General features: G+C 37.4%; 2 long non-coding RNA genes across 2 annotated transcripts in view; both read left to right on the forward strand.

Moving 5' to 3' along the window:
• LOC134804953 (uncharacterized) overlaps positions 1-8,513 on the forward strand; it is a 56,027-nt gene extending 47,514 nt beyond the window's left edge. The window contains exon 2 of the long non-coding RNA XR_010146212.1: positions 8,350-8,513. This is a non-coding gene — a long non-coding RNA (uncharacterized LOC134804953). The remainder of the gene's footprint in view (positions 1-8,349) is intronic.
• A 2,793-nt stretch (positions 8,514-11,306) lies between these two features.
• The window catches only part of LOC134804927 (uncharacterized), a 30,954-nt gene continuing 20,905 nt past the window's right edge, over positions 11,307-21,355 (forward strand). Inside the window, exons 1-3 of the long non-coding RNA XR_010146186.1 lie at positions 11,307-11,475; positions 11,719-11,829; positions 12,334-12,434. This is a non-coding gene — a long non-coding RNA (uncharacterized LOC134804927). The remainder of the gene's footprint in view (positions 11,476-11,718; positions 11,830-12,333; positions 12,435-21,355) is intronic.

Raw genomic sequence — 21,355 nt, forward strand, 5'->3', positions numbered from 1 at the left:
AAGGCAAGCACAGAGCAAATTTTCTTTTAAAAGCAAGTTACGTAAACACCTTTCTAACTCGCTTAAAGATAAATGATCCGCATTTTAATTGTATTCTTGGGTGGGTACATAACATAATATAACAATTATTTATTTATATTTGTATGTATGCATGTTTGTATATATGTAGGTTTATATTGCTATTATATTTATATGTGTAAGTCTATAATTAGAATATTGTTTAGAATACTCTACAATCCTGCACTAAGTAGGTACAAGTTTTCTGTTTGACCCAATGGTTGACTGGCAGAGAATGCCTCAAGGCATTATGTCCGCCATTTGTTCATTTTGTTATCGTGCAATAAAGTTTAAATAAATAAAACCGTTCAAGATAACCTAAAAAGATGGTATAAAATTCAATAAAATTAATAAAGCGATAAGGTCTTTCCGAATTCTTCTTCTATAAGAACTCGATTTTTTTTGAATTCTCGTAAATTTTGTCACATATATTCATTATATTCACACTACCACAGAAACTTCTAATATTTCACAGTATCTCTATCTTGTCCACAGAACTCGCTACACCTAGATGCCCTAGTCACGAAATACGGATTGAGTATTCATCAAGAACCTACTGTCTACGGGTAAGTGCCCACAATTATAATATTTTACCTAACTAATAAACAATATAAATAAATATTTGAGGACAATCTTACACAAATCGACCTAGCCCGAAACTACATATAGATAACTACATCGACCGCCGACATATAGATAAATACACCTACTTAGATACTCACCCTTATAAATAGGGCATTTTACCATTTTTACCGTGATTCGAACCCGGGACCTCGGACTATTGGCGCTCGAACGCAGCAGAAATGAGTGCCTTTCCTTCCTTGGTTAACAATCTACTATTACAATGTGTGTGTGTTTCTTTCCTAAATATGTATAGTGAAGAAGCTAAGTTAAAAACTGTTTCTTGTATAGGTAATATAACAACATTATTAACACCGTAACGTTATAACACGGTTCTAATTTAAAATTTAAGGTTAATTTACAGGAGATAGGTGTAGGTAGGGAGAGTGTAGAGAACAATAGCCATACCCACTGATATCATACTACAAGCCGTTAAAAAACAAGCCCGCCATTGTCGCAATCCGATAACTTAGTGACACGTCCTTCTTCGCCATTGAGTGTAGCGCGTGCACCTGTACGCGAGACCAAACTAATCAATCATCGGCAACTTTGTTTTAGTTACTTACTGCTCTTTCTAAGGAGATGCTTGTCATCATTGTTTTTATTATTACCATGTACCTACTGCATTCTATGTAATTTTATCCTCAATCAACAAATAGGTAAGCAAGTAGGTACAGTCAGCTGCAGAGAAAAGCATACAAACTTCTATGTAGCGGTGGTACCTTTTCGCTGCAGCTGACTGTAGATACGAAGGTTAATTCTCATGGCGCTTACTTACAAAGATAATGGAATCCTCGTCGTGAGAAGATGCACCCTATTGTAGGTATTCATGGACTGTAGTATCACACAGGCCTTATGTAATTATATAGAGGAAAACTGCGTCTTGAGATTCATGGTACTTTCCGTGAACTCTCGTTCATAATCTGCAAAGGCCTAAGGTTAGCATTCACTTTATCTCACTGTTTCTATGGATTCTTATCAGACATATTGTAAAAACAACGAGATAAAATGAAATTGCATATGAAAACGGCACTTATATAAAACGGGTTATTTCGGGATTTGCTGTAGAGTGCACGATACGCCGTCTTATCCAAACTCTGCTGTTGGCATTGACGTATTACTTATATCTAAGGACTGGCCTTACGGGCAATAAGAATGGGGCCAGTACAGCGGTGTGACACCGCTACAACGCGATTGGTTGATGAGTTCGCATCACGCACGCGATTGGTAGATGAGTTCGCTTCACGCGCGCGATTGGTCGCAACTAGTTGCGTTAGACTGCACGATTGGCTCGAATTCGTGAGTCACACCGCTGAACTAGTACCATTTTTAGGGTTCCGTACCCAAAAAGGGTTCCGTAAACAAATGGAAAATATCTACGAATATATTCAAATATAAACGGTTTTATTACAAAAATGCCAAAAAAAATCCCAAAGATGCGAAAAAATTGTAGTGAATGCAATCAAACTTACAGCTTGAAAAAGACGAAGGATTACATATCATTTCTAATAAACAATATTTTAAAGTTGGTTGTTGACATGACCGGTATTGACATTTAATAGTGCGGTTTTATTGAACTGGTTAGTTGTTTGGTTTAAACTTTAATATTTCATTTATGTAGATCGACGATAAAAATCCTATAATCGAATTGGAGACTGAACGTTCTATAATCGAGGTTGGTGGTCTTGAAAGCGACACAACATCTGATGAAAATGAGACTTCGTCGGAGTCAGAAAACGAAGAATATATAAATATTGAATATTTAGAATCAGATTATGACGAATAGGTAAATTGAAAGAACCGAATTCGAATTCTCTGTAAGCAATGTTTTGACATTATACGAGTATAAACCTGAAGCCAATGCCCACCACCCCGACTATACATGACGTACGCACATTATTGCCATACGTAAGCTGTTTGCAGCGACACTATCTCAGGGTTAAATAAACTGTTGTCAGGCTTTACTAAGACTCCGCTGTCCGTCCGTCCGTCCGTCCGTCTGTCACCAGGCTGTATCTCATGAACCGTGATAGCTAGGCAGTTGAAATTTTCACAGATGATGTATTTCTTCTTCTTCTTCCTCGCGTTATCCCGGCATTTTTGCTACGGCTCATGGGAGCCTGTGGTCCGCTTAGCAACTAATCCCATGATTTGACGTAGGCACTAGTTTTGATGTGATGTATTTCTGTTGCCGCTATAACAACAAATACTAAAAAGTATGGAACCTTCGGTGGGCGAGTCCGACTCGCACTTGTCCGGTTTTTAGTGCCCGTAAGGCCAGTCCATAGATATAATACGTCAATGGCTGTTGGGCGGTTCAGGACCAAATGGCAACATATATAACTATTTCATTCAGATACTTAGGTTATGGAACAGTGCGAGGGTACGAGACGGCAATCCATGCCACTCGGCATTATATCGTCTTATTGAAGGCCTGATGTGCACACCGGGTGCCTGTGCGTATACGTGGAGGCATCCGTACCTAATATACAGATTTTTATAAGAGACGGCACACCGCTAGCGTGTACGCAAACGCAGCAGCGTTATCTGGCCTTAAAAATCCTCTGAAGATTTAGGCAACTCGGCTAAAGCGTCATTTTAATAATATAATAGTGTTCGATACTGGATTTGACCACGGTTAAAAATATCGTTTTCGGGCAAGTTCTACTAGTGGTCGGCAGTGAGAACTGTGTTGGCGTCAATATCCACGATGTTGGACCACTGCCAAACGAGTCAATGCAATAACAATCAGATATTCTGTGTGTTCTTAACGTTAACCTTTGAAATTATTGTACGTTACGAAGTGAAAAGTAGGTATACTACCTACCTACCTACCATGCATAGATAATACATACCACAAGATGTACTTACGAACGAGCAGATTGCAACAGTAGGTATTTCCTTAAAAGCTACTAATAAAGTTAGCCTATATTTTTGGCAATAATAGTGTTTTCAATAGTCTCACATAAAGAGACATTAACACAAATGTTTAACACAAATGTTTAACACAAAGTGGCAGGTAACCTACTCTAAGACCTACCGTCTTCTTAGTATTTACTTATTATACACCCATATTAGTTAATTAAGTTAATTAATTAATTAGTAAGTTAAGTTATTGTTTAGTTTTAATATATATTTTTATAATATGTATGCTAGTTTTAAGGTATTCATGTATGGGCCACTAGTTGCCTGATATAAAAAAAATTCATTCATTCATTACTGTAATGCACAGTTTTAAACAGAGTAGGAGAGGTACAGTAATTAAAGTAAATATGTAATATTCTACAAAATGAAGCTGTCACATTTTACTTTAAGAAATAAGTAATATTAAATGTTAACCAACGGCAGAGGAATACTACCTAGTTATTATTATTGTAGGTCGGACACAATTACTAATAATAAAAACAACGAGTGCGTCAATAGATTACGGCCGTGACGTCTTCCATGCGTTTGATACGACGCAGTTTCATAACATTCATGGCAAGTCGGTTAGCTAATGCACCCATCTCGTACCCAAGTATTGGAATAACCATTGCAGAAAGAGGTATCTTAGGTAGTTATATTGCATATAACTAGTGGAGTGCCGAAAGCTTTCTACCCAGGAACTTGAGTTTTCTGAAGGGATTTTCGTGAAACTTTTTGACAATACAATGCAAAACGTTTCACAAAAATAATACTGACGTAACTAAATATTGGAGTAGTTGAGTTGCCCGATCTACCCGATTGGTCAATTGTCATTTTGGTATCAGGGTTAGAACTGACCGGCTAGCATGAGTTGCGTTCTCGCGCGTGAGTCCGCTCTTGAAGTCGCATAATGGCTCCTCTACACGCTGGACCAGCGCCGGCCACTCCAAGGGACGCAGCCATGCGGTAGAATGAGATAGCAATATCACTTGCTCCCTGTAACGCATAAATGCGTCCCTTGGAGTGGCCGGCGCTGGCCCATCGTGTAGAGGAGCCATTGGATGTATGGAGTCGCGCGCGAGAACGCAACTGCTAGCAGGTCAGAGAGGATCAGCGATACTTAACTTTCGGCCCGCGGGCCGCATGCAGCCCGTTGGGTTTCATTAGGTGGCCCGCCAGACAATCCTGGAATAGATACATAACCTTGCCATCCGAACGATTCATCTTTAAGCCGATTCATCTTGTGGCCCTCGTGAATAAAAGGTTGAGTAAGAGTATTAATAATTATTAAATGTTATTCTGCAGTCAAGTTGCCATTAAATCATCCCGTTCGCGTCATTGAGTGTGCTGGAATAATCGCGGGACGCGTTGTAAACAACCTTATCTCATGTAAGCTAACGTTATCAAGTGCAGTGAATGAACGCAACACTCCCAATTGCCTCGATAAGGCCAAAGTCAAGCTTGCTACATAAACCTACATAACAGTACCGTCAGAAAAAGCATTTAGGTTATTAAATAATTAATAATATTTATAATTTTTATTCTTTTCTTAAGGTCAACCAGCAGAATTTTTAATTATTTGTAGCGTTTTTTAGATCATAATTCGGGTGCGAAAAAATATTAAGAAGTAGCAATCTTGAGGTCTTTCTGTAACTCCATCGATTCGCAACCTGAGGGCCCTACCGCGAACCACGTTCGACGTATTGCCTCCGGATGTCACACGTACGATTTTACAAGTGCGACAGAGGCAACACGACAATCGTGGTTCGCGGTAGGCCCTCTGAGGGGCTACCGCGAAAACCGAAATTCGCAAATTGCGGGGATCTTTCTCTTTTACTCCAATGAAGGCGTAATTAGAGTGACAGAGAAAAATGCCCGCAATTTGCGAACATCGAATTTCGCTCGATAGAAAGTATTACTAACATAGGTCTTAAATACACATGCAGTGTCACAAAATATTGCTTCTAAAAATGCGCAGCTTTATTTTTGATCGTAGGTACTCATCGATTACTTTCTTTTTGTTAAAACTTACTAAAAATAACCAGTAATCTATACTTATGTACGTAACAATGAGTACAATGGCAGCAGTAGGTACCTATTTCAAAACAAAGCACCATGGGCAACTTTGTATGGAGCCTGGACCCAACACCAACAGAAATGAGAGTAAGGTCATTAGATAAGTATTTCTATGTACTTCATTTTGTTCTATGGGCACCAAGCGGAATTCCATTGCAGAACTGAGATATTGGTATTTTAGACAAAATGTCGTCACCCTTATTACATAGGCAATAGAGTCCACCGCCGGGTGAGCGCGGCAAATCATTCGGTGTGCTTACTCGGCGGTGCGCGAACATCTACCCTGCAGCAATTAATTTACTTACTTGGACTCTGTTGCCTAGGTAATAAGGGTGCGCTTGGTGCCCATAGAACGAAATGAACTACAGAGAAATACCTATCTAATGACCTAACTCTCAACTCTGTTGGTTTTGGGACCATTTTGTCGCATAGTCCTTTAATTTGATTAGAATTATGTAAGTACCTAATATTGATTTCTGAGTAATCTAAACTAACAAATTAGATATAAGTATACATAGATAGGCAATTCATAATAAATATAAAACATTGGTGATTTAACGACAAGACATAATTATAGTAAATTGGAATGATAAAATTAAAATGAATTTTATTTCATTGTAAAAGACAGTAAAAGGACAAATAAATAACTTATGAAATGATAAAATGATAACAAACAAAAGGCAAAAAATAGTTACAAATTTTCTTAGAAATCTTACAATTTCGTGTAAATTGTCTTTAAAATACTCGAATCCATAACATAATTATATACGTAGGTACATATAATATATACCCATAAACCTATACACCCATTCTCCCATATTCGCCCTTTTACGCACACACCCATACACCCAAATACCCATTCGCCTAAACACCCATTCACCGTACACCCAAATACCCATTCACCCAACCCAAATATACCTACACAGCATGGGTGTATGACTGTATGTAAGTACATATATGGAGCCATACCAATTCCAACTGGCATTAATTTTACACTCCGCACTTTGAAATCCACTAAGCATTCAGTGACCAAAACCGAATTTTGCTTACGGTTTTTAAGTATTAAAGCACCCTTGTTCGAGCCGATGAGGTGAAAGTATATTATCCCGTGGACGAACGTTTAAGGTAAAATAGTACCTACCGCATCACACTTCGACTTGTGTTCCGATGACGTTTGACGTTCATAAAAAGGTCAGCGTAAACGCTGCATGAAGCCGGCAGATGGGCTTGAATGACGGCGGTTGTAAAGGTTGGCGAAAAAGCGAGTGGCATTGAACCCGCACGGCGAATGCACCGCCGAGGCCCGTTAGCTTTACCCGAGGTCAGGGTATCGTAATCGACTTATAGGATTTGCATAGTGTCTTAGTCTCGTAACGATGTCAATTCCTCATGATGATCGACGAAGTTGTTTTAGGTGCATTAATGTTTGAAACTAAATAAATACTAAACTCTAAATACCTCAAATAAAATAAAAAGGTGGCGTAATATCTATTCTAAGTATACACTGTGGTTTTTTTAAAACTCCTTTAATTTTAAGGGTGCATTCCTGAGCTTAAATTAAGTTACTTTCTCAAAGACACCGGTATTCTAATTAACTCCATTTCGAAGATAATCAATTCTTTTTTGTCTAATAAGACATCATATTTAAGGTTTAGTATGAGTTTATTCATTTCCTACTAAACGCAAGCAAATACAATCTCGGACGATCGATGTTCGAAATGATATTCATATGTCAAAGTTTTCAATTGCTTGGTTATGTTAAATAGCATGCCCATGTTACAACAACGCTATTTATGCAGCATATATTTAATTACTTGTTGCGAAAAAAGAGTATTTATTTTTAAACGTACTTAAATAGCCATGCCTCGAAATTAACGGATTTAATATAAACGCCGTGTACCATCCGAGTTGTAAGTACAACAAGAGATCAAAGTTTGATATTTCTTCGAGTGCTTATTTTGAGTCCCTTGCAAGCGAAAGATTCTATAAAGATTCACGAACGTAGCGAGTGAATCTAATTTAGAATCTTGAGCGTAGGAAGGGACTCAAAAGCGCACTAGATGTTAATAACTTTGATCTCGTGTTGTACATACAATTTTTCACGTCAGAAGTGAGAACATATTAGACAACCCGAACCTGAAAAATGTAGGTAAATCCTTCTTTATCACTTAATACACTCATGTTTTCATAAGATATTCTAACAAAGAAGTTAAAATAATACCGTAATTGAACACAAAAACAAAACGAAATAAATTTCAGTAAAATCATATGGAATTATGGAAATAACGAATATCAATTGATATTTCAATTTTTTTTTTGTAAAAAAAACTTAGCAAGATACGGTCCGAATTGCGGAGACTACTATTTGTCAACAATCTGTACTAGATTTATAAAAGTAAAATTATTTATTTTGCGTTATTTTTATAATCTGTGCATTTTTTGAGTTAGGTAATTATTTTAATTGTAGAATTAAATACTTAAAATAGGGCTTTTTTTTATCAAATTTTAAAGTTATAGTTAAGTTATTTATTTTTAAGAATTCATACTCGTACGTAATTTGGAACTACGCGGTCTGACGTTTTTCGGGGGTCTATTATAAACCGGCAATATACCGTTGAATGTCGTTTGAACTATTTTTGTCTCTTTCTTTTTGCTTACGACGTGAAAGAGACAGAGATAATAGAATCCAAGTATTATGAACTTTGTATTAGGCCCCGCATGTTGAAATGACATATGAATATGATGGTCACTTGAATGTCATTTTGTCTCACTCAGTGAGCAAAATGCGATTTTGCTCACTGTTTTTAAGTAGCAAAGTACCCTTGTTCGAGCTGCTGACGTGAAAATAATATTATGTTCCCCGATTGCTTGTATCCGGCTCTTGCCTGCTTCTTAGTTCTTATGGGCCCTGGTATCAGAAGTCACTTCAAAGGAAAATTTTAATAAAAAAATTGTTTTACCTGCATGACGAATTTTGTAGGTTATTTTAACCTAGGTACTTATTTAAATAAAATAGTATTCGCCATTTAAACATATATTGAACAGTAGTTTTACTAAAAGCGTTTTTGCCAGGTGTGAGTAGGCAATGTAGGCATATCTTGAATAGGTACTTATATATGTACCTAATGTACTTGTATTTTAGTCAGATATAGACGGGGTGGAGGTTATCGTCGTAGAGAGCTTTAGCCACTCAGCGTGTATGAAGGCTGCTACGACCATTCATGCTCGTCAATGATACGGCTATTATTTATGTATAACCTTATCTTGCATGCGTTGGTGTTTACAACTTAAAGCGCATTTGTTTTGAGCGATAAACGCAATGCAGCTTGAATGGTGAAAATAATAAAATTTGCCACGGATTATTAACGGCCTCCTAGCCTAGTCGGTAAAATAATTAATTTTAATTTTTTCGCCGCCACGTTAATGAAAATAATAAAGTGTCATCAACGCCATGTCAAAAATTGCACGTAAATAGACAACCCATATAACATATCTAGACGTGGCGTGTGGGGCACGAAATGTACTGACTTTATAAAAAGTCAATGGCGGCGAAAAGGTTAATTACAAGCAACAACCCTATTCGTTACCTGTCACTATGACAAGTCGAATAGGCCCCCTGCTAAACTGCCCGAGTCAACCCAATTACGCTTCCTGTGATTGATTTCAAAGCAAACAGGTTCTACTCGTAAAAATATGAAAATATTTTATATTTTTGCGTAATAAAAACACTGGAACACACAAAAAATATCGTAATTTCTAAAGTAAATGAGTTGATGATGATGAAACACCCTTTGTGTCTGGCTAACTTGAGTTTACGTCTTTCTTTAAACAACAATAACTTATTATATAGCTTTAACTTTGAGAAAGCGAGTTAGGTACATATTTTGAAACCTTGAAGGACATTTTCAATAAAAGACTTACATAAAGACTCAATTTTTTATCGCGTCTTTTGTTCTAAATGAAGATTGTTTACGTGTTATTAACTCGACAAAGAATTTGCCTCTTGCTTTATTTTTATTAGGGTTCCGTACCTAAAGGGTAAAACGGGACCCTATTACTAAGACTCCGCTGTCCGTCCGACCGTCCGTCCGTCCGTCTGTCACCAGGCTGTATCTCACGAACCGTGATAGCTAGCAGTTGAAATTTTCACAGATGATGTATTTCTGTTGCCGCTATAACAACAAATACTAAAAACAGAATAAAATAAAGATTTAAGTGGGGCCCAAGTTCCCATACAACAAACAAGATTTTCGGGCAGGGTCAGTACTTGGATGGGTGACCGTTTTTATAGATAATGGTACGGAACCCTTCGTGTGCGAGTCCGACTCGCACTTGGCCGGTTTTATTAAACTTGTTGATTGTTCTCGAGTATTTATTCTAATTAAATTAAAAGAAACTTCTTTACTCGAAGGCTCAGCAAGAAAATATCTTCCTAATATTTCTAATGAAGTAAATGGAGTCTAATGCCATTCATTCGTTTGTGCCTACTCGTATAATTCCAATAACCGTCTTAGCGCCGCAATCAGCAAGCAATATGGCAACCTCATTGCGGGATGAACGCCTCCGCTCCGCGGGCTCCGCGGCCGACCGCCGCCGCCGCCGCCGCCACCGCCCGGCCCGAGCGCGCGTGCGCGCTGCGATCGATCTTCAAAAACCGCACGCTTTTCCAATACTCACCAGAACTTGGATACAAAACCTTCATTGCTAATAAAATAACTTAGAAATTAAATGGCATAAGTACTTGTCTTACGGAGGTTTATATTTTCATTTAAACACACATACTGCTTAAGTGCTTAGTTTGTAAATATTGACGTTTTGGTTATAAGCTGGCTTATAGGTTATTCATATTCTTAATGTGATGTTTTTTTTTCTTATAATATGGTATTGTGTGTTTGTCTTTTGTGACGTGAATCTAGCTTTTCAAATGTATTTAGAAAACAAACAGCAATCATATGTATATAAATATATACGAGTAGGTACCCTGATGGCCACGGTCTGTAATAGACCACGGTAAAGTGCCCATTGTGGATAAAGAGGAAAGCTAGCATAAAAAGAATGGGTAGGTACTTTCTTTTTGCAAATACACGATATCCATGTACTATAAATCTATGTATCTATCTGCCTAATGTAATACCTTCAAACAAGCAATTCTTGTTTATTTATTTATATATAATTATATTTCGGGGATCTCAAAAACGGCTCTAACGATTTCGATGAAATTTGCTATATGGGGGTTTTCGGGGGCGACAAATTGATCTAGCTAGGTCTTATTTCTGGGAAAACGTGAATTTTTGAGTTTTTATATGTTTTCCGAGCAAAGCTCGGTGTCCCAGATATTTTAATCTAAATTAGGAAAAAATGTAAATGTCAGTGGTTCAGTTGTCATTATATCCACAATTGACATAAAATAATATAGGTACATATGTACGTATGTAAAAAAACCATTCTGAATAGTCAACGTAGTCTAATTCAGCTACTCATACTGTAGCAATGCGCGAGGGTAGGCAGAGGCAGACAAGTGCTATTTAATAACATTACGAGTTGAGGGTAGCGACAGCGCCGCGTTCGCAAACCGCTTCCTCCCTCCGTCCCTTACACTCACCCCCCGTTCCCTGTCTGTCTCACTCACTCGTCCAGGCGCGGTAATAACATGCGTGGTCACTTGTTGAAACTGTGCCGTGCTGGTGCTAGCCGTAATTCTATGTCATTCAGTTTGAATCAGTTGTTTAACGATCTTTTCTCTGTCAACAGGTATGGAACTGCTGATAGCAAAAATTGACTATTACGACATATTCTTAAACCAATTCGAGCTCATCGGTAAGTTTTACTGCACTGTGTTTTTAGAACAATAATAGCCTGTTTAGTGAATAAGTGGTACAAAATTATTTTGAAATTTAAGTTATTGCTCAAAGCGAATTGTTCTTATAATGGTGTCACTGTCTATGCTCAGCCGCTGCATTTGCTATGCGTATTTATGTGTAAATGAGACCGTTATCTTGGAATGTGTAGTGTAAGGGTTAATTCAGCAGGTGTGTAAAGGTTGCGCTTTGTTTGTTACAGATATAATCCGCATACTGTCGGCGCGAGCCCACGAGGACAGCGACGAGCCGGTGCTGGTCTAGCACCACCACCACCACCGACACCATCATGGCCTTACCACTCACTCTACAGGTAATTATTATTCTTTGATTATCATTGCATTCATTTACTAGCGTATAATACTTTTAACGAATTATATAATAAGATTATGTGTTAAGATTTGTATTTTACTCATCGTGCGAATTGAATATTTATTTTTGCAATTGCGATTGTGTATTTTTGATGCGATATACTACTTATAAGTTAAACTCAACCAACATACTGTTTGAAGTTTTAAACGTAGACAATGGTTCCAAATAAACAAATATTTAATATAACTTTCTAACGTCATCAGATAGCTAGGGGTAGGGATTCCTAGAAAAACGGACTTAAAAAGTTACAAAAACATTTTAACTATGTATTTTTGATTTTTTATAACAAGTGTAACAAGACGTAACTCCATCAAATCCTATACGGAAGGGTTTATATTGTATGTCTTGTGCAGCGACTGAATTAGATTTACATACCTATAATATATCTGACGGTAATGTGATATAGACAAGGTATTTGAATGGGGTTTGTAATGGATTTCGACAGCTGGCGACACGAGGCGGTCAGCGTGGCGCGGACGCAGCGGCGCGGCGGCGGCGGCGCGCTGCCGCGCCTCAGCCGGCGCGGCGCGGCGGCGGCTCGCTCAGGTAGGTCCCTCTCGTCTCGCTACCCTAAGGGCTCATTTAGACGATGCGAGAACTCGCATGCGAGTTTCATTACATTGCGGTTTTGGATCGGTCGGTTGAAGTCCATCCGAGTTTCGTGCGCCGTCTAAATCAGCCCTAATGCTATCCGCGGCCGCCATCCGCGCCCGCCCCGATACCTACTAACACTCTAACACCATATCGCAGGTACGCTTCACTGAATGCTTAGAGCATTTAATAACCGGAGTCGCCTTTAAGTTACCCCTCTGCCGAAAATCCTACACAATTGTGCAAACTTTTGTATGGACTGACATAGATATTTGTACGTTACGTACAAATCATGTAGAAATAGCAATACATTTGACGTCCCCTCCCCCGCAAAAATCGGCAGACTGTTTTGTACAGAGAATGACAGCCAAGGCGTCTCCGGTTACTAAATGCTCTAAGAGTGAATGTTGTCAAACTGTTCCTGTAGCCTCGTCTTGCTTACTATGTATATTGATACAGGATTTCACACTTCACAGTAAAACAATTTTAAATTAATTTATCCTTACATATTGTTCGTCTAGTAGTACATAAATTATTATCACCACTCTTCCGGTTACTTTCGATTTCTGTGACTTTCTCATTTATAGTAGTTGCCTGCATTAGGTACCATGAAAGTCAGAGTGTAGGGTTGCCAGCTGAGTGTGAAATAAATACTTAAATAGGGGAGTGTAGCGAGGCAGTCTTGTAACACAAGGCAGGCAATCGCTATTCCGATATTTCTTAAAAAATGCGCGGAAGCACAACTTCTATATCAATAATAACCGAAATGTTCAATGTATAGCGCTGAGCCACGTGCCGCAGTGGGCCGGCAATGTTGTATTAACCTTTTGAGCGCCATAGAATTTGTCATCGAGCGTGCTCGTGTCGCCGGGGGGCACGAAGTTATACGAAGGTTTGTCTTATTTATCAGACCGCGGCGAAATGAGCCCGATTTTGTTTGTCTTGTATATCAGACTACGGCGGTCAAAAGGTTAATGTACAATACCGGCGCGTCTGTCTGAAGCGCCTAAAACATGATGTTTACCTCAACGTAATCACTAATTTATATTTCCGCGCATGTTAGTGAATAATATTTTTTGTTTATGAGTTACTGTATTTACCTGTTTTTTTATGTTTTGACTGTATTGTGTTTTTTACAATGGAATGCAATGCGATTTTTATTGTAATTCGATTGTTAATTATTGCAAACATATGTACGATCCAACCGAACGGGCGGAGTCGGCGCGCACGCGCACATCTCTGGTCGGACTCCATCGCTTCTGCCATACATCATTTAAAATATGAAATGCGCTGTGGCGCGGCTCGACTCCATCCAGTCGGTGGGAATAGTACAATAGGCACCTACTCTTTGCTAAAAGTTTCTGTCTACTCATCAACGTACAACTAAATCATTGAAAATGGAATCGTTTCATTTCAAGTTCTGTTGATATTTATTGTACATTGGTTCAGAGGTTTTGTGTTAGATATATTTGTTTGTCAAAATTGTCTCTGTGGCTAACTGTTATGAAAACGGGAGCATAAAATACCTACAAGTTTAATACAGGCGAACACAAACTCCTTGTTTGCATACGCTATCCCAAACCCATACAAAATGCCAGCAATATATTTCAGTTTAAAAACTTCAATCCCCGTAACTTTCAGATTCATGAAGCCTAGCCTAAATGACAATCGTACATCGACAAAATGTCGATCGAAAATAAGAATATAATATATCGGGATGACAGATGCTAACGGAAAGTCACGTGATTATTTCCGTACATTATTTAAGTTTCGACTGGCTTTTTCTATCAACGACTTTTCTGTCACTTGGCTAGGCCCCCAGGACAGACCTGCCTATCAAAATTACCTATTTATAAACATATAGGTAGTTAATTATGTACAAACGACGCAAAAACATTCACACAACATAAAAATATATGAAGGATGTTACAATAAACTAGATTTTTGTGTTAACTAGTAACTAACCTATTTGTTTTTATACTTAAGCCGCAGTTTGTCTGCATAAGTTCTTTACTGCACATAAGCGCAAGATTGTTCTTCTTTTTTTCCATCAATTAGTTATTAAGTACATATAGCCTCTCTTCTTCTCTCTTAATGAATATCATTTCGATTATCAATTCCATTCATATACTTCAATAATCAACAAAATATTGCATATTAGGCCCACAAAACAGACAACCTCAATTGTAAGTAGGTAGTAGGTACATAAAAAAACCCAAATATCTATGAAATAAAACTAAATTTAATTAAACACTAATATTAAAATATATCTAAACAATTGGGCTCTTGGGTGGTGGCATAGTGCCGGGGCAGCTGGCGACATTTCCCGCCGAACCTACTTCATTAGGTACTGGTTCCGGTGAGGTGGGAACGAGTTACTGCCTTTACAAAAGAATAGCATCTAAAACACATCGAGAAAGTTCCTTACTGATCAAGTATTGTAGTCCTACAAGGAAGCTGTATTAAGGATGACTCACGGGCCGTGTCCGGGCCGGAGCTTCCGGAGCTTACTTTTCTATGACATGACGAACACGTGATGCTTTCCATAGAAAACGATGCGCCGGAAGCTCCGGCCCGGAGACGGCCCGGTCTAACGTGAGTCATCCTTTATTTATACCTTATTTGATCGTTCGGTTTAATAGTTTTACTTTTAGGTAAATGTAATACCGTGAGGCTGATTCTGCTTAAACCCCTTGTTACGGTGTTCATCTTGTTTTGACGATAGCTCGCGCTGATTCAAGTCAAGGTCATATCATAATAAGATCAAAACCATAACGTTTATCCATGTCGAGAACTTATATCCAGCAGCGACGCAATATTGACACTGAAATGCGCTGGGGACTAACTTTCGCCGAGTTCCCCGAACCGTGCGTGCCGCGGGTACCTACTCCGTAACAGGGATGTTGCGGTTGCAGATTTTTAATGGAGTACAATACTTAGAAAACGTAAAATATTACGTTTTAGTAGTTTTTATTAAAAAAAAAACGAAACGAAACCTATATTCTTGTATTTGAACAAGAATATAGGTGCGTTAGGTACCTATATTTAATAGCCAGTAACTTGGCCGACTTTTCTCGATCTAGACAATTTCGTTATATGTAGATAGTGACGAAATTACCTAGCACTTACCTACCCCGCCGCTAAGACGTTCCTGTACCGACTTGTTTGACATCCGGATCCGCATTAAGCTCCGCATCGATTTTATGCGGATGCGGATTTTGAAAATAATGCGAAAGTTCCGCGGTTGCAGAATGCGGATGCGGATATTCGCAACATCCCTGCTCCTTAATGCATACGGCTCCTCGGTAACAAGAGACACTAATTCTTTTTTAATAACTTCGTGCAGCAGATACTGATTGAAACATGTGGAAATTAAATCACATTTAACAGGTGCACATATTAGCGTAGGTATGTATTTTAGCTTTATCTAGATATAGAAGATGGTCATATAACAACATACTAAACTGGTTTACGGCCGTAATCATCTTACTTTGACATATACATATTGTATGTAGGTAAATAGATGGTAGACCCGTATGACTTTAACCATGCTTAATAACAAAATCACTTAAATAAGAGTTGAACTCCTTGTTCTACGAAAACCGATGTTTAACATGATACGTTCTCTTTCTTGGTCTTTAGACTGTGTCAATTACTCGAAGATGTCGTGAGCGCTCCCGAGCGATTTAATCATATACTTACACTGGTGTAAGCCCTCGAATGACGGAACGCGGATCCGCGTACGAGGAAACTATTAGAAAAATTATCCCAGCACACGAGAATCGCTATATTTGCAAGTTCCCTGTCAGTTGTCAATTATTATTAATAAACCGTAGCCCGACGACGTGATTTACGAAATGCTACTGATCGGTACCCTATTTATGTACAGTGAAACCTGGTTAAGTGGGACCTGGATAAGTGAGAAACCTCTATAGCTGGGACTCATGGTGCGGTCCCGACACTTTAGCACTGAATTACCTCTGTTAGTGAGATAAAACGAACCTCTATAACTGGGATTAGTTGTTGTGATTTTATAGTCACATTTACCTCTATAACTGAGACAGAGAGTGTATTTTACCTCTTTTACTGAGACTATATTTATAAGATTACATTTTCCTAATTGTTTTTTTAGAATTTTATACGAATTACCTCTGTATCTGAGATAACGTCAATCTATGACCTCTCTAACTTGGACTTTATTGATCTATATCCGTATTCTTACTAATTCTTAGTCTATCCACAAATTCCGCATTTGCTTAATTGTGTCTAAACGACTTCAAGTTTCATTTAGTTACTTTATGTAGTTAAAACTATCGAAACGAAAGCTGAAAACTTGATAAGTAACAAGAATAAACAAATTTTCATTTAATTAATTTCTAAGACGCAATGAAGTCCGTATCAAATATAATTGAAAAAATCAATCCTTTGGAAAATCATTCAAAATAAATTCAAAGAAATATTAAAACTGACTTAAAAAATATTTAGGGACAAGGATTATTTTACCTAAACATTTAAAGATAATTACAAAATACCTTATTAACCACCTCTATAACTGAGATATATCCTCTATTCTCACCTCTATTAATGGGACCCTCTGTAAATGAGACAGAAATTTATTTGTACCTGGCTAACTGAGAGCCTGGGTAAGTGGAATACCTCTTTAAGTGAGACAAATCTGCTCGTCCCTTGAAGTCTCACTTATCCAGGTTTCACTGTATTAAGCTTACGCTGTCTTTCAGTTCGAAAGAACGGTCGAAAGCCTGTCTATCTGTCAGCGGGCTCCAAACTGTTGTACACTCAGCGTCCTGTAGTAGGTAGCATCCAAAGTATTCAAATATGTAGCGAACTACATATGTACGTCATACAAATTATATGCTATACCGAACTATTTGAATACGTTGGATGCTACCTACTATATGACGCTGACTGTACCTACAACCTACCAATACTAGACAGTTGAAATTTTTGCAATATTTTTCTATTTCCTGTACCATGAAATCAGGTACCTAACTACTTATATGTAGTCCTTAAATAGAACTATGGTCCAGTTTATAAAAGTTAAATCTTAACGAGCCTTTATGATTTGTACTCGTTACATTTATTTTGGAGCTTAGAGAAACTACTTAATGCTCTTTCTATATTATATACTCAACGTAATTTGAAAAATAGTTTTCTAGAATTTATACTATAGTTTGTAAGTTGTGGACTAAAGTCACTTGATTTTACGGTCCCTATCTGTAGTACCTAACAACAAATAATAAAAAAGTCTAGCAATTTATTTGCGTTATGTAGAACCATTCGTTATGTAGAACCATTCGTTATGTGGGTCTTATCAATCGCATGACTTGTCATATAAATAATTTGCACAGAATATGTATTTAAATTACTTTTATAACAACAAAATAAATAATAAAAATTACTTAAATAAAAATCTATGAAGGTAGCTACTCCACACCAGAAACGTTTTTCATTGTAGTTTGTTACCTACATACAGGTTAAATACAAATCTCAAATTGTGTGATAAAGATAATCATGATGATATAATTGATATCGTAATCGTGTGAAACAAGAAGAATGTATTTACCAACTAAGTACTACTTACACTCGTACTTTGCTGAATCTATTAGTTTCCTTATGGAGGTTTCAAACGAGCGTATTTTTCTGCGCGGTCTTACGGTCGTTTCGCCGGTATAGTATGAACTTACACGCACGTTACATTTCCTTATATTTGTTTTTTAAGAGCTTACAGCCTTAAAGGATGACTCACGTTAGACCGGGTCGTGTCCGTGCCGGAGCTTCCGGCGCATCGTTTTCTATGGAAAGCATCACGTGATCGCCTGTCATGTCATAGAAAAGTAAGCGCCGGAAGGTTCGGCCCGGACACAGCCCGGTCTAACGTGAGTCATCCTTTAGACACGAGTTACTTTTCCCTACATTTGGTCTATACGAGCTTACACGCGCGTACGCGGTACTCTCGTATAAAACGCTATAGTCTGAAACCGTCCAAAAAACTCAGATTATTTTGGCAGCTGTAACTGTTAGTAGTAGACAGCTGTAAAGTTATTTATTAAGAGATACTTGCCCGTCATATCAGCAGATCATTCATAAACATATTTAAATCAGATCACAATCCACCAAGTCCACCAACTTGAAATTTATGCCAACCGTCACGTTTTATGTTATCTTTTGAGTTTAACTTACGTTTTGTTTTATTCATTTTGGTGCGTACTATTTTTTTTTTGGGAAAGGAACTAGTGTTAGTCACATAAATATTTTTATTAATAAACATAATGTTTTGACAAGTCAACTGGTGTTGTCAGGTCAGGCGTTATCACTTTATTTCGCCTTTAGTTCACCTTTGTTTAATTTCTACAATTTTACGTAGCAAAAAGCATATAAATAAACAATTAAACATAATTATAAAAAATATGCGGTAGGCCAATGAGAGGTTTGTAACCGAAAAGTTTGTAAGAGTTGGCGTTTCGTGATATTTATTGGGCTACAGTAAATTTCATATATGTATGTACATATTGTATGTAAATGATGATATGGGTATTTATTTAGTACTTACTCTGCTCATTAGTATATCATGAACATGAGTTAGTATTGAATAAGGAACTATACCTTTTTAATTACATTTAAATAACTCCGGTATTTTTGTAAACCGAATATGTATCTAAATAAACTATCGTAATTTAAAAATATTCGTATATACGTAAAATTATCTAAAAATAAAATCTTCTTGATTTAAAGTATAAAAACTCTTATTGTCGTGATAATTTGTTGGAAAATTACTTAAAAACCAATAACAAAAAGAAAATCGAATACAAAATAATCGCAGGTTGCCCATACTAATTTTCGTCCTAATTTTAAGAATAGCGTTCATAAAATTGGCAGGAATTGGCTTACATTATGATGATTAAGAAAATATAGTATCATTAGGTATAGGTAGGTTAGTTATCTATTTATGGCATTTTTACACAATTAAAGTGAATTTACGTTATTTATAACAGCTGAATTTAAATATTTTAAAATTTAAAAATTGTTACAGAAACGATTTAAAAAAACCATCAATATTATGTATATCAATATTCATGTGAATAACAGCTTATTTGGGGTTAATGCTGTGTGGGAGGAGATAATCTCGTCATCCATACCGCAATGCTTGAAAACAAAAGTTTTCAATCAGTGCGTCCTACCCGTCATGACCTACGGAGCCGAGACATGGACACTCACGGTAGGGTTGGTCCACCAGTTCAAAGTCGCTCAGCGAGCTATGGAGAGAGCTATGCTCGGAGTTTCTCTGAAGGATAAGATTCGTAACGAATACATTCGACAGAGAACCAAAGTTATCGACATAGCTCAAAGAATTAGCAAGCTGAAGTAGCAGTGGGCTGGCCATATCGCACGAAGAACCGACAACCGCTGGGGGAAACGTGTTCTTGAGTGGAGACCGCGACTCGGCAAACGTAGTGTAGGACGCCCTCCGACCAGGTGGGATGACGATCTGCGAAAGACTGCAGGCAGATGCTGGATGCGGCAAGCTGAAGACAGGGCGCTATGGCGCTCTTTAGGGGAGGGCTATGTCCAGCAGTGGACTACTATAGCCTGATGATGATGATGATAATGGGTGGATATAAAAGTTTCCAAGGCAAAGTTAACTTTGTACCTTAGTAGGTACTCTAGCTTAATTTTTTCGTACTTACAAAGTAAATTAATTAATTATATTCTGGGGTTTTACCCAGTTATATTAAACCCTGTATAAGTAAGTCCGCCTAGCACTTAGCCGCTTTTCTTTTTCATACGCCCGCCAAAGTAACTTTAGTTAATACGAGTAAATATGAACATTAGTTATTATTTCTTGTGCAATATTAATTAAACTAAATAATCTCAATCACATGTATGTTTGGAGCATCGTAACTACTTAAAGCATTTAAGGATTTTAGGAGATGAATTTTAATAAAGCAGCGGAGCATTAACATTTTCGTGGACATGTTATCCTAATATTCGACTCTGCTTGATGAAGTCTCATTTTACTTTTGCGATAATTAGGGAACTACGTACAAAATTACATATAGTTTTGTTTTTGAATCATAATTTTTTATTGGTAGTTCACATCATAGCCATAGCTTATGTCAATTATCTTTGGTCCTTAAGTTATCGAAGCTAATAAAATTTTTAAGTAAGTACAATAACAACATAAAATATTTAACCGATATTAGTCATAATCCACTTTGTCCACATGCTTCGGTCAAAATGATATATACCATTGTTGCGCCTAGCTATTTTCTAGCTAAACATCGGCGCGAGAGGCGTGAGGCCACTGCGAACATTATAATAAGCAACGCAACCAGTCGTCTTCATCGTAACATATTTAATATAACTTCATGAGTAACATTGTTAAAATCTATGTATAATATGATAAACGAGTAGTTACCATATTATGACTTAAGTTGCCATTTTGTCCGGTATATGTATATGCAGGTCTGTCGTTATATCCGTATAGCATTTAAAAAAATTAAAATAATTATACAAAGCTCTTTTTCTAAAAATAAGATATTTCAGCCAAAGATAAATGTTTAAGGAATGAAACAAATGCTACATAAATTACATTAGCAAAATACTTACCATTTGAACAAAAACTTTGTCGGTACCTATGAAAAAAACTCGTAAGGCCCATTCACATGGTGCGAGAACTCGCATGCGAGTTTCATTACATTGCGGTGTTTGATTGGTCGGCTGAATTGGATGTAACCAATAGTTCTCAATGTAACTAAAATCGTAACGTGTGAATACCTGTAAGTAATCGGGCATGACACCGAGACGAATGAAATGGCTGCGTTCAAAATTTGGTAAATTATATGTATAGGCCGTTA

The sequence above is a fragment of the Cydia splendana genome, chromosome Z (genome assembly GCF_910591565.1).
Source record: "Cydia splendana chromosome Z, ilCydSple1.2, whole genome shotgun sequence".
Taxonomy (NCBI): Eukaryota; Metazoa; Arthropoda; class Insecta; order Lepidoptera; family Tortricidae; genus Cydia; species Cydia splendana.